Genomic DNA, 13,482 nt, shown 5'->3' on the forward strand with positions numbered 1-13,482 from the left:
GTGACAGCTCTCCTTATTCTTTATTTATAAGGCTGTTTTATTTGTTTTGCTGATTACACTAGAAGTAATCTAAGGAGGAATAGAAAGATTGTTGGTAATATTGCTGAGAGGTAAGATGTCTTTTCATAGCTGGAATATTCAAGTCAAGGGTATAGCAACTATATTATGAAAAATACCTTTTCTCCTTTTTAACCTCAAGGAGAAAGAGCAATAAAATAGCATTTAGGCTATTTGCAGCACTCTCTGGATGGTTTATAATGTAGAAGCATTATTTGCATATTGTCCCAATAATTTGGATCCCCATTTTACCAGAACTCAGAAGGATGGAAGGTTGAGCTAATCTCAAGCCCCGGCAGGATCGAACTATAGGCTATGGGTAGAGGTTGCCTGCAATACTGCACTTTAACCACTGCACCATCAGGGCTCAGAAAGAGGGAGCAAGATACACAGAATCCAAAGTCTTTTTTTTTATTTAAAAAGTTTTAACAATCATTACAACAATTTTCTCCCCAATTTTATCCAAAATGCCTTAATTTTTTTACATGTCCACCATATATGATAATACGTGGCATCATCACATTCACATCTCCAACACTTAGGTTGCACACTTGGATACATACAGGCTAGCTTTTTAGGATCCAGATGCCATCTATAAAACATTTTATAAAAATTCTCTCTTAAATTTTGGGCTTGCGTGAACTTCACATTTCTAACCCATATTTTTTCCCATGTTTCCATCATTATTGGTAGAATCCAAAGTCTTTAAGCACCCTCCACCATCTAAATATAAAAGCAGACTGTAAATTATAGAAAAAAGAGGTTTCAGAAGAAACTGAAGCCTATGCAGTACAGTGGGAGGTGGTAAGGAGAGCAATATTTTTTTATCCAGCCTGGGTAGAAACTGAAATATAGAGACTGAGCAGAACTATAAATTTTTAGAAGTGGTGGAAAAACCTAGGACAGGACAGTTCATTGAGGTAACTGGCCATCATTAGATGAATTGTCAGAGTCATTTAATTTAATTATCAATTATCAATCAAAAAATTTAATTATCAATTTTGTGGAGTGTGTATGAGACCATCAACCCAGTCAAAAACAGATGCACAAAGCAGCAACCAGGAATTGGAAGGAGAGGATATGCCATGTGATAGTCAATCAGAATTAGGGCTATCATTAGATCGGAAAAAAGGGCTTTTAAAAAAAGCACTATTTTAAAGCAGAGCTAAAATAGCAGGGGAGAGGTCGATAGCAATTTAATTAGGTGAGTGAAGCTCACAAAGATCTGTTTTCATTCACTATTTTATTGAAAGAAGACACCAATATTTTTTGAATGGGAAAATAAATACAGTGTGCAGATTCATACAAATGAATTTAACTAGCAGGGGATTAATTAATTTTCTAGCCCAAAGTTTCCCAGTCTATTCAACTATCCTTCTCCTACCCCACATTTGGCATTGCATAGTAATATATTCTAGAAGCAATCTGGAATAAACCTAAGTGGGGTGTGAGATTAAAAAAAATATATATTTTCATTAATGTTGTACTCACTGATTCTAAAGATATCCTTTCAGTCACTGATCCAGTTGTTTCTCTTAATCCCTCATTCTGTCTGCTCTCTAGAAGACTCAATTAACTTCCAAGGTGAAAGAATTCGTTAAAAATGCTGAACATGTGGAAGGAGTCAACATAGCTCTAATGACATCACCCTCTCTGAATATCCATGAATTCGGTGTTTATATCAGCAGGGGGAAAGCTTTGGTCATGAGGTTTTCCTTACAGCAGCTTTTCCATCCATTGGCGTAGAATTGCCTGCAAGAATGTTCTCAATGGGTGATCTTTTTGAACAACATCAATAAGGGAGGAATAGCTAATGGAATTGCTTGTACAACAGTGCTTCCCTTAAAATGAAATTCAGATAGTGAGGGCTGATAGAAAGGAAGCCAAAATACAGTTCCTTGTGAAGCTGTCAGAATGATCAGGAGAACTTGGATTTTATAGATAAGTGGATAAATGAGATTTGACTGTGGTTTAATGTGTGCTGGGTATTAATTGGTCACATTAATTTATGAGAAGTTGGGAGTAGCTGGAAAAAGAAGATTGGAAATTTGATTGACAAATCTGTACCTCTCCAGTTATTAAACATGGTATCACACATCTTCCTCACAGCTGTCACCAGTAGGAATCTTGATTTCAGTCATGTGAAGTCCTAATTTGACAAAATCCCCAAAGCAGCTTTTTTCAAAAGGCAACTGGACTTGGTTTTCCTTGAAGACTTTTTGTCAGACCTGCCCCAGTCAGATCCCTTAGGAAAGAAAGACCCTCAATTACATTTAAGGTGAAGTGATAGGCTCTTTTACTCAAGGTTGCTGGTTGCAGTAAAGTCAGGCCAGAACTGAAGTTTCCTGCGCAAAAGGTTACAAATTTTTTCCCCTCTTCCCAGCCCTTCCCTCTTTGACCAGTTCATCTTCAGCCAATGGAACGTCATCGAGGTGTTTTGAGAATCACTGAGATGTTTGGAGCAATCCACATTCCATTTTCAGGATGAGTGGCCTTAAGTGCTCACACAAACTGGCTCTGTGCTGCCCTGGTCTTTGTCAAGTTTTCATTCTGCCCTCCCTATTTCCCATCTTATCCCCATCCATGTTTATTCTCCATTTCCCCCCCTTGTCCCCTCATCTCTTAATGTCAGGATATTGACAAGCCACCAAGCCAAAGATGGCAGGACTGACATTCTTCGCTCCCCCTTGTTAGAGATGTTAATCCTATAGAGGAAACAAAAGAGGAGGGGAAGAGACAGACGCAAATGCATAATTAATTTGACAGTCATTGAGGCTTATCTGGGTATTATTCTTGGAACTTCTTAAGTAGTTTGGAGGCTTTAATATGTTTGGAATCTACCCACCCAGTTTCAGAGGGAGATTTATACTCGGTTTTGCCTCAATGCATGTGACAGTCCAGTACATCCTTGACCTCAAAATGTTGCTCTCCTTTGATCATGATGGGATTGGGAGGACATTTTGTTTCTAGGAGTAGGGATGAAGTGATTTTCAGTTTTAGGACGCTACAGTGGAATACCGGATGGACCCGCTTAAGTGGTTTTGGTAATTCAAGTTCAACAGTCACAGGAATAATAAACCTTTTTTTGGAGAAAGGGCCAATGTACTTTGGGCCCATTTTTTTGGAAGAGTTGTCTAGACTGCAGGTATTTGGTGGACAGATAGATTTCATCCCCAACTTTAAAGTCTTATACAGGCCAAGTGTATTATAATTGTAAAATCCATTCTTTTAAGGTGGCAGTTGGTGGGGTAGCTTGGGGCAGTTAGGGGGTAGATACAAGTCCTGCCCCTTGGTTACATTAAAAGGAGTGAATCCAAAGCTACTGTGCACTGAGTTATTGTAAGCAACTTCAACGAAAAGAAGGAGATCCACCCAGTTGTCCTGTTGAGAGTTAATGTAACACCTGAAGTATTATTCTAGGACCCTATTTGAACGTTCACAGGCCCCATTCATCTCTGGATGATGCGAGGAGCTAAGACCCTGGTGGTCCCCAAATGTTTTGAGAACTTTTGCCAAAACTGTGAAGTGATTTGAAGTCTGCAATCTGAGATTATTCTTTCTGGAGCCCCATCAGTCTATATACATGCAGCATGAACATTTTTGCCAAAGTGCAAGCAGAAGGAATTTCCAGGCAGGGCACACTTGCTTAGAGAAGAAGTCAGTTATCATACATATCACAGGATTTCCTGAGCATTTGGGTAATTTTATGATAAAGTCCATTGAGATTCCTTCCATGGGGCTTTAGGTTCTGCCACTGTCTGTAGGAGGCCTAGAGTTTTCCCTTGCTGCCTTTTGGCAGAGGCACAGGTAGGGCAGCTAGCCATATAGCAATAGTACTTAGCAATAGCACTTAAACTTTTATACAACTTTAGAGTGCTTTTACAGACTTAGCATATTGCCCCCAACACTCTGGGTCCTCATTTTACCAACCTCAAAAGGATGGAAGGCTGAGTCAACCTTGAACCGGTGGGACTTGAACTGCCAAACTGCTGGCAATCAGCAGTCAGCAGTAGTAGCCTGCAGTACTGCACTCTAACCACTGCGCCACCGTGGCTCTTATAGCTTTCTATGTCTCTCTTTAGTGATGGTCACCAAAACTGGTGTTTAACCAAGTGGAAGGTTTTGAGAAAGCTGAAATGCCCTGCTATTTTTTTAATCATGGCTTTTCTGTAGGACTGTTAGTCATTGGCTTTCAGTGACATATAATTTGCCCCCCACCCAGGCAAAGCCATCTTGCATCAAACACTCATTCCTATGGGCTTGGAACCACTTGTCTTTCTCTAGTGCTGATTTTAGGGCACCCTTTAAATCCTCTGCTTCTTGGGTCTTGAGTTTCACTTGCATCCTAGTGGTAATTTCCGCTGCCAGTTGCCAGGATGGAATAACCGGTCTAATAATCTCCAGCTTGGAGCTATTTTATTGTGACAGTCTGGATAGCAATAGCAATAGCACTTAGTCTTATATACCTCTTCACAGAGCTTTACAGTATATTACAATTGTAAAATCCATTCTTTTAAGGTGGCAGTAGGTGGGGTAGCCTGGGGCACTTAGGGGATAGATACAAAGTCCTGCCCCAATGTTAAGGATATTGTTGTTGTGTTACCAACCAGCAGAGTGTAGAGCACAGAGAAACGTTGCTGAGAGCAATGAATTAAGAGATGTGCAAACTGGTTTATCAAAAGTTTACTTTATAGTGAAAAAACAATCTCATAGTCTTTAAATCAATCCAAGTCTTTGCCAGTTAAATCAGTCCAGTGATACAAAAACTCCTCTTACCACACAAACAGTAGTTGGTTAGAATAACAAGTTCACTCTGGTTCACAAACCACGATGGTAGCAGATCCATCCAACGATGATAGCACAATGATAGCAACTCCACACACTATGGTAGCTTATCATCAACTGAATACGTTACAGTACCTTTCTTAAATACGTTTACAACCAGTGATTATCTAATTACAGCATGGCTCAACATTGCAATGAATCAGCAGTAAAACTTTAAAGTCACACAATACATATTCATATTAAAGTCACAGAATACATATATTGCCTGGACAACTTGTTAGGCTCAAACCATATCCTAACACCCTTGGTTACCTTAAAAGGAGTGAACCGCTTAAAAGGAGTGAACTGTGGTTTACAGAGTCAGCATCTTGCCCCCAACAATCTGGGTCCTCTCATTTTACCCACCTTGGAAGGATGGAAGGCTAAGTCAACCCTGAGCCTGGTCAGATTTGAACTGCTAAATTGCAGGCAGCTGGTAGTCAGCAGAAGTAGGATAGAGCATCAGCTAGGAAATTCTTCCCACCAGGATGAACCGCAGGGTGAAACTGAATTGCAGGGTGAAATAGAAGTACTGAGCCTAGCCTTGTCCCACCTTGCCCCCTCTGTCTTAGCTCTTGATGTCAGGGTACTAGCAAGGCACCAAGATGAAGATGGCAGAACTGATACATTCACTTCTCATCCAAGAAGCTCCTTCAAGGAAAACCAAGTCTAGTTGCCTTTTGAAAAAAGCACTTTGGGGACAACCATGACCTGGATGACTAAGAATCTCCCTAGACATTTAATTCGGTAATAGCTTTGAGGACTTTTGCTGACATTTCATGGAAACTCCTACAACATATTACATTGTATTCTTTCCAATTATGTCTAATAACTGGGTAGATCAAAACAGGATTGTACCATAGCATAAATAAGTATAATAGCATATTAACCTGATAGGCAGATCTTTTAGAAGCAAAGTCTTGGCAGACTAAATACAGGGATTTATTTCAGATGAGTTGCATGTACATTGATGAATTAGATGTGGCTCATAAAACAGTTGGCTGCTCAGGAAGGATTTGGGGAGTTTTCTGAAATGAGGCAAGCAAAACCAAATTGAGTTCATCTGAAGATTGTGAGCAATTTGGTACTCTCACAAATTTAACAATCCCCAAACGGACTGACAAGCAAGCCAGCAGGGAGATATAAAGGAAGAGAGAATTTTTTTTAAAAAAACTGTCTTCCATGCATTATTTAGTTAGGTGCTATCAAGTTCATCCGGATTCCTGATGATTACATTGACACTAATTGCTATCATGATTTGCTTGTAGCGTATTTCAAACCATATGCAAAATTCTAACGATGTGGCATATGACATAACTCACCCTATAGAATAAATGCATAACATTTATTTTTTATTACTGCAGATATAAATCTGCAACATGTTGTTTCTGGGCTTTAATAACTTGGGCATGCAATGTAGCTACAGTATATATAAGATTATTTAGAACAGTTAAATGAAATAACTCTATTGTTTCACTTGAACTCACTTGTGAAAATCCTCCAGCTACTGGACTACAACGGAGGTTGTAAGATGATACAAAGTGCCACATCAATAATAATAATAATAATTTTATTTCTATACCGCCCTTCTCCCGAAGGACTCAGGGCGGTGTACAGCCTATTTAAAAACAGAATAAACATCAATTTTAAATAATTTAAAAGTATTAAATAAATTTGGCTGATTTAAAAACCCCAAAAATTTAAAACATCCAATTAAAAATTATGTTGCTAACCCAGCCTGGGGGAACAATAGGGTCTTGAGTGCGCAGCGAAATACCCGGAGGTCAGAAATCTTACGAATTTCCGGGGGCAGTTCATTCCACAGGGCTGGGGCTCCCACAGAGAAGGCCCTCCCCCTGGGTGTCGCCAGCCGACATGACTTGGCCGATGGCACCCTGAGGAGACCCTCTCTGTGGGAGCGAACTGGCCTGTGGGAGGCTATTGGTGGCAGAAGACGGTCTCGAAGGTTCTCACCTTTTCACTTCAAATTGATATGTTTAGTTTCCCAAAGACTAGCAAAATGACAAAATAAAGGTCAGAAGGGTGTTGGGGGAGGGGGTTCAGAATGCAACTGACACAGAGGTGAAATCCAGCAGGTTCTGACAGGTTCTGGAGAACCGGTAGCAGAAATTTTGAGTAGTTTGGAGAACCGGCAAATACCACTTCTGGATGGCCCCAGAGTGAGGTGGGAATGGAGATTTTGCAATATCTTTCCCCCAGGAGTGGGGAGGAAATGGAGATTTTGCAGTATCCTTCCCCTGCCATGCGCACCAAGCCACGCACACCACACCACACCACACCACACCACGGCCACCAAGCCACGCCCACAGAACCTGTAGTAAAAAAAAATTAATTTCATCACTGAACTGACAAGAGCAAATCTTGAGTAATAATACATCTGGTAGGGCATAAAGATAAGTTGAAACAATTTATTGAAGGACTTGTTTGCCGTAATAAAATAGAATTGCAAAACAACACAGAGAAAATTGCTTAGGTGAGAAATAGGATTCAGTAAGTTGCAATATCAACACATTGCATAAGAAATACGGAGCAAAGAGGCTTAAGTAACAGTTGAGAAACAATAGCATAGATCTGTATGTACACTGTCAATCTTGATACTTTGATTTGAGATGTCTTAGTGCAGGGATATAAGACAGAGGACTAGTGAATACTGTTTGGCAAATGCTAATGCAAGCTGATTCGATCTACATTTAAAAAGTCAACCAAATAGCTTTATTTTTAAGACTAAAAATAGATGTCCGGATATCTATAGTAACTACACTGAACCTGCTGTTTAAATGTGGATTTTCATATGTTAAAAATACATTGTGGTAGCCTACAGGAGTCCATGCCTCCCTGCAAGTCTGTCAAATAAATCTTTTCTTGTTAACTGTTAAGGTGAAACTGAGCATGGGAGAAGTAGAATAGTTTGTGGAGTCCATGGTGCTTTCTTGGTTGTTTGCTTACAAACACTTCATTATCCAACTAGGTAACAGCATCAGTGCTAGTGGGCATGAGATTCACTCTCTGTTTATATTTATCACTTTATTAAATTTATATGCCATCTGTCTCATTATCCCTAGTATGTGAGTATATGCAATAGCTTGTTCTTCCAGTGTTGGTAGGACTGTGGATTTAACCTTGGTAATTCTATTATTATCTGCCGAATCGCCTGTCTCACAAAAACTATTCTGAGTGGTGCACAACAATCAAATAAAGCAGCAGATATCAAAACAATCAAGACATAACAATCCACATTAAAAGATAAATATTACAAAAACAAATAAACGTAGGCAAAGAGAGGGTAACAATGGCCACTTTAATAATGGAGCCATCTAAGCATGTCACTGGTTTTCTGGAATCCTCGGGCCTGATGACATAATCACATCTTTATTGCAAAAGTTTTACAATTACATTTTCACCCCTTTTTTCACCCCCCCACCACCCTCCCCAAACTTCCCATTCTCCCTAACCCTCCCTAACCCTCCCCCCCCAGACTTCCCTATTACATACTCATAACTAATAACACTAATAAATAAACCTGAACCCATCCCTCCCCCTATATAATTTTTCCTCTTTGTCTCTTTACATTAAAATATTTCTAATACATTATTTTCAAATAAAAGCTATTTGATACTTTCTAGTTTGGTATTTGTTCTGAACATATTCTATCCACCTTTTCCATTCCCATTCATAAGTCTCTTGTGAACAATCTTTTAAATACGCTGAAATCTTCGCCATCTCTGCAAAACTGGCCATCTTCAAAGTCCATTCCTCGATAGTAGGCAAAGCTTCATTCTTCCAGTATTTACCTATCAACAATCTTGCTGCTGTTATCATATACAATATTAGTTTTATTTCACCCCGTGTAAAACCCTTAACTATACCCAATAAAAACAATTGTGGAGAAAATTGAATTTTTTTCTTCAAAACATTCTGCATGACCCACCAAATTTTTATCCAAAAAGCCTTAACTTTCCTACAGGTCCACCATACATGATAATACGTAGCATCCAAACATTCGCATCTCCAACATTTTGGCTGAACATTAGGGTACATACATGACAACTTTTTAGGATCTAAATGCCATCTATAAAACATTTTATAAAAATTTTCTCTCAGGTTTTGCGACTGTGTAAATTTAACATTCTGAACCCAAATTTTTTCCCAAGTTTCCAGCATCACTGGTTCTTCAAAATTCTGTGCCCACTTAATCATACAATCTTTAACTAATTCCGTTTCTGAATCTCTTTCTAACAAAACATTATAAAGCCTTTTAATATGCATTGGACCTTTCTCTCTTATATGTCTAACCAATTCTTCCTCATGCAACATAATACCAGTTTTTTGGTCCTCTTTCCATCTCATTTGTAATTGATTATATTGTAACCAGGTTAAATTAATCCCTTCGTCCAACAGTGTCTGCAATCTCTTCAGCTGCCATCTGCCCGCATCTGTAAAAAGAACCTCTTTATATAAAAACCCCCCGAGTGACATTATATTTGTATTCCACAAGGTATGACCAAGATCCAGCCATAGCGGTATTTTATAATCCCATTTGAGTCGGTGCTTCTTCCAAACTTTCATCAGGGAGTCTCTAAGTATATGACTTTTAAATACTTTATCCACTTTATTTTCATAGAATAAGTAAGCATGCCATCCAAATTCAAGATCAAAACTTTCTGCATTCAATATTCCAGCCTTTTTATTTCCAAACCAATCACTTGTTAAAGTTAAAGCTGCTGCATCATAATATAACTGTAGGTTTGGGAGTTTAAGGCCTCCTCTTTCTGGAACATCTTGCATAATTTTCAATTTCACTCTCGGCTTTTTCTCGTTCCAGACAAACTTATTCACACCAGACTGCCAGACTTTCAGTTGTTTATCACTTTTAAGCACCGGAATCATTTGGAACAAAAACAGAAATCTTGGCAAAATATTCATCTTAACTGCTGCTATTCTTCCAAGTAAAGACAGTTGCAGCTTTTTCCAAGTCTCCATGTCTTTCTGAACCTCTCGCCACAACACCTCATAATTATTTTGAAACAATTTCATATTTGATTCTGCAACCTGAATTCCAAGATATTTTACCTTAGGTACAATTTCAAAACCTGCCCTCCTTTCAAGCTCGTGTTTACGATCTTGTGTCATATTCTTAACTATCATTTTAGTCTTTTTTGAGTTCAGTTTAAAACCTGAAACTCTACCATAGTCTTGTATAATGTCGTTCATCAGGATTATTGATTCCATTGGTTGTGATAGGGTAACAACCAGATCATCTGCAAATGCCTTTATTCTATAATCCTCTTGCCTTATCACTATACCTTTCAAAATTTTTGAGTCCCGTATTGTATTTAGCAAGACTTCCAATGTTAATATAAATAAAAGTGGGGACAACGGACATCCCTGTCTTGTTCCTTTTTCAATTTTAAACTCTGTCGTCAAACTTCCATTAATAATAATCTGTGCTTTTTGCTCTTGATAAATTGCTGAAATCGACTGTATAAATTGGTCCCCAAAGCCCATCTTTTTTAAAGTCTTTAGTAGAAAGTTCCAATCCACTCTATCAAAGGCTTTCTCCGCATCCAAAAAAACCAGCACTGCAGAAATCTGTTTATTCTTATCAAGATATTCCAATAAGTCTATTACTTGCCTTACATTATCCTTCATATATCTGCCCTCAATAAATCCCGCTTGGTCCTCATGAATTACTTTTTGGATTACTGGCATCAACCTGTTGGCTAATACCTTCGCATAAATTTTATAGTCTGTGTTCAAAAGAGATATTGGTCTGTAGTTCTCTGGTTTTTTAGGACCAACTTGTTCCTTTGGTATCAGAGATATATAAGCAGTTGTCCAAGATGGGGGTATTTTACCCCCTTGTTGAATATTGCAAAATAAATCTCTAAGTTGTTCCACCATTTCAGCTTGTAAAGTTTTGTAATACACTGCAGTCAAACCATCCGTGCCAGGAGCTTTGGCTGTTTTTAGCTGCTTAATTGCTGCTATTATCTCCTCCTCTGTTATAGGATAATTCATTCTTTCCTTTTGTTGATCAGTAATTTTTGTAACTCTCTTATCCTTTAAATATTTTTCTATAAGTCCATTCTGCACCTCTTCTTTGGCATATAATTTAGTATAATAATCCACAAAAGCTTCTTTAATTAATTTTTGTTGAAAAATTTCTTTCCCTCCAATGTTAATACTATCAATAGTCCGTATACTTTGTTTTTTCCTCAGTGTGTAAGCCAACCATCTGCCCGGTTTATTGGCATTGCAAAATGTATTATGCTTCGCGTATTGTAAACTTGTTGCAACTTGTTCCGCCATAAGCATTTGAAATTGGTCTTTCAAAAGTTTTATAGCACTTCGTATTCTTTCATCTGTTGGGTTTTTAATAAGTAATTGTTCCTTATTCTTTATTTCCATTTCCAACTCAGATCTTTTCTTTTGTCGGAACAGTCTATGTTTAAAATTCATGTAGATAAGTACCCCTCTCTAATAATCACATCTTGAAGGATTTTTGAAATGCCAAAATGGATATTGCTAAACTGGTTTCAGGAGGAAGAATGTTCCATAAGGTGACTGCCACCACGAAGACCCACCAAATGCAAGATCCCTAGCAGCCTGCCTTCTCTCCCAGATATAATGCGGCTGATGTAACAGGGAGAGGCAGTCTTTTGGATAGTCCTAGGTCATGAAGAACTTTACAGGTTAAAGCCAACACCTTGAATTAGACCTGGAAACAAATTGGCAATCAGTGTAGCTCAGGGAGCAGATGTGTAACATGTGTTTTTCTAGGACTGCTCATAACTGCTGCAATCTCTACCTGCTGAAGCTTTCAGATTCTCTTCAAAGGCAGCCCCAGATAGAGCATGTTTCAGTAATCTAATCTAGAGGTGTCTAGGACACAATTGATATAAGCAGGGTTAGAGTTAGTGATTAACTTGCAACCCAACCTGTTGTTGCCTGCATCCTGCCAACAAGACACCCATGCAGCATACTGCATACAGCATACAGGATATATTTTACTATGTGCCCAAACAAATAAATGGGAGCAGCATGTTGTTGTTGTTGTTGTTGTTGTTGTTGTTGTTGTTGTTGTTGTTGTTGTTGTTGTTGTTTTACGCTGAGTGATACATATGTGTGAATACAGACTGTATTTGTGTGGTAGGCTTACCCATAACTTATTCCATTGACACTAGGCTTTGAATTTGCATATGTTGTGGCCCGCCAGCGGCCAGCAGAGCTGGCAGCAGACTCGGACAGTGAAGAGGTTGGGGAGGAACATAGGCCAGACTTGGAGTCTGATGTGTGCTCTGTGTCGGAGGCAGAGATGGGGCCAGGGCCATCCGACAGTTATCAGCTACCTTCGGAGTCGGAGATAAGTGGGGCAGAAGAACAGCTGGAGCCTGTTCCCGATGTGTGCATGCACAGAGCTGTCAGGAGAAGGGAACAATTAAGGAACAAGGGTTGACTCGGAAGTAAAGGGGATGCTGAATGGCCTCTCCCATAGGAAATAAATAGTAGCGAAAGGGAAGTGATGTTTGCAGGAGACAATTAGTTCGTTTATTAGTGTGAAGATTTGCTTCTCTGAGTTAGTGCCTCCCAGAGACTCCTTGCCAAGTATTTCATTGTACAGCGTTGCGCCTGGAAGCTATTGGTCTGGCAACTACCCAAGGACTGATAAGGTCTGTGGTTGCAATTCATCCTTGAAAGACTTTTTGCCAGGACTTTGCTGGATGTGAATGATAGGAATTCACATTAGCCAAATAAAAAGGGGCTTTTTTTTGAGGGGCGGGGGGGGGGGACAAAGAGTCTGTTTTGTGATTTTGGGAAGCCTAGGTCAGAACAGCATGATGCATTGAGTTGAAGCAAGTTGGGCAACGTTCTGATGCCAATTGGCTTGGTTAGTTTGTTGTTTAAATTGTGCAAAAACAGCCACTGAGTATGGAGTCTTTGTAAGCCTCTACTTAATCCTGCCTAAGAAAATTAAGTTTCTGCAACAGAAAGTGACCATTGAAAGATTCAGCAAATCAGTCTGGCAGGGCTAAATTACAAAAACAGCAACTATTCTTTCTCTAATCTTGTTTGCTATAAGGTAATTGATTTACGACCGGTCACTTAGCAACCACTCAAATTTACAACGGACCCCTTCCCAAGTACTTACAAACTGGTTCTGAAGTTTCAATGCCCCCCCCCCAGGCGTGAGACTAATTATGTTACAGCTGTTTGCAGCATCTTACACTCATATGACTGTAAATTGTGATGTTTTTGCTGAAAAACGGCATTTACTTCCAGTTTTCGGCAAAAGTGCCCCATAATGAACAATGAGTTTGCTTAACAACCACAAGACTCACTTGATGATAGCCACAAAAAACAAAACAAAAAAAAACCCCTCTTGTAAATTCAAGTTGGTTAAATGATAACCTACTTTAACAACCATTATGACTTACAACTGTCCTAGGCAGGCTCCGTTACTCTTGTTTAGTTTAGTTTATTGTTATTGCACTTCGTACAATGAAATTAAATGCCATCTGCAGTGTAACAATATAATTATAAAAATAAAACACAAACACACATCCTTCACATTCTATACAA

This window comes from Pituophis catenifer, unplaced genomic scaffold, assembly GCF_029215685.1.
Source record: "Pituophis catenifer annectens isolate HBS135680 unplaced genomic scaffold, rPitCat1.0.hap2 SCAF_6, whole genome shotgun sequence".
In the NCBI taxonomy this organism is placed as follows: Eukaryota; Metazoa; Chordata; class Lepidosauria; order Squamata; family Colubridae; genus Pituophis; species Pituophis catenifer.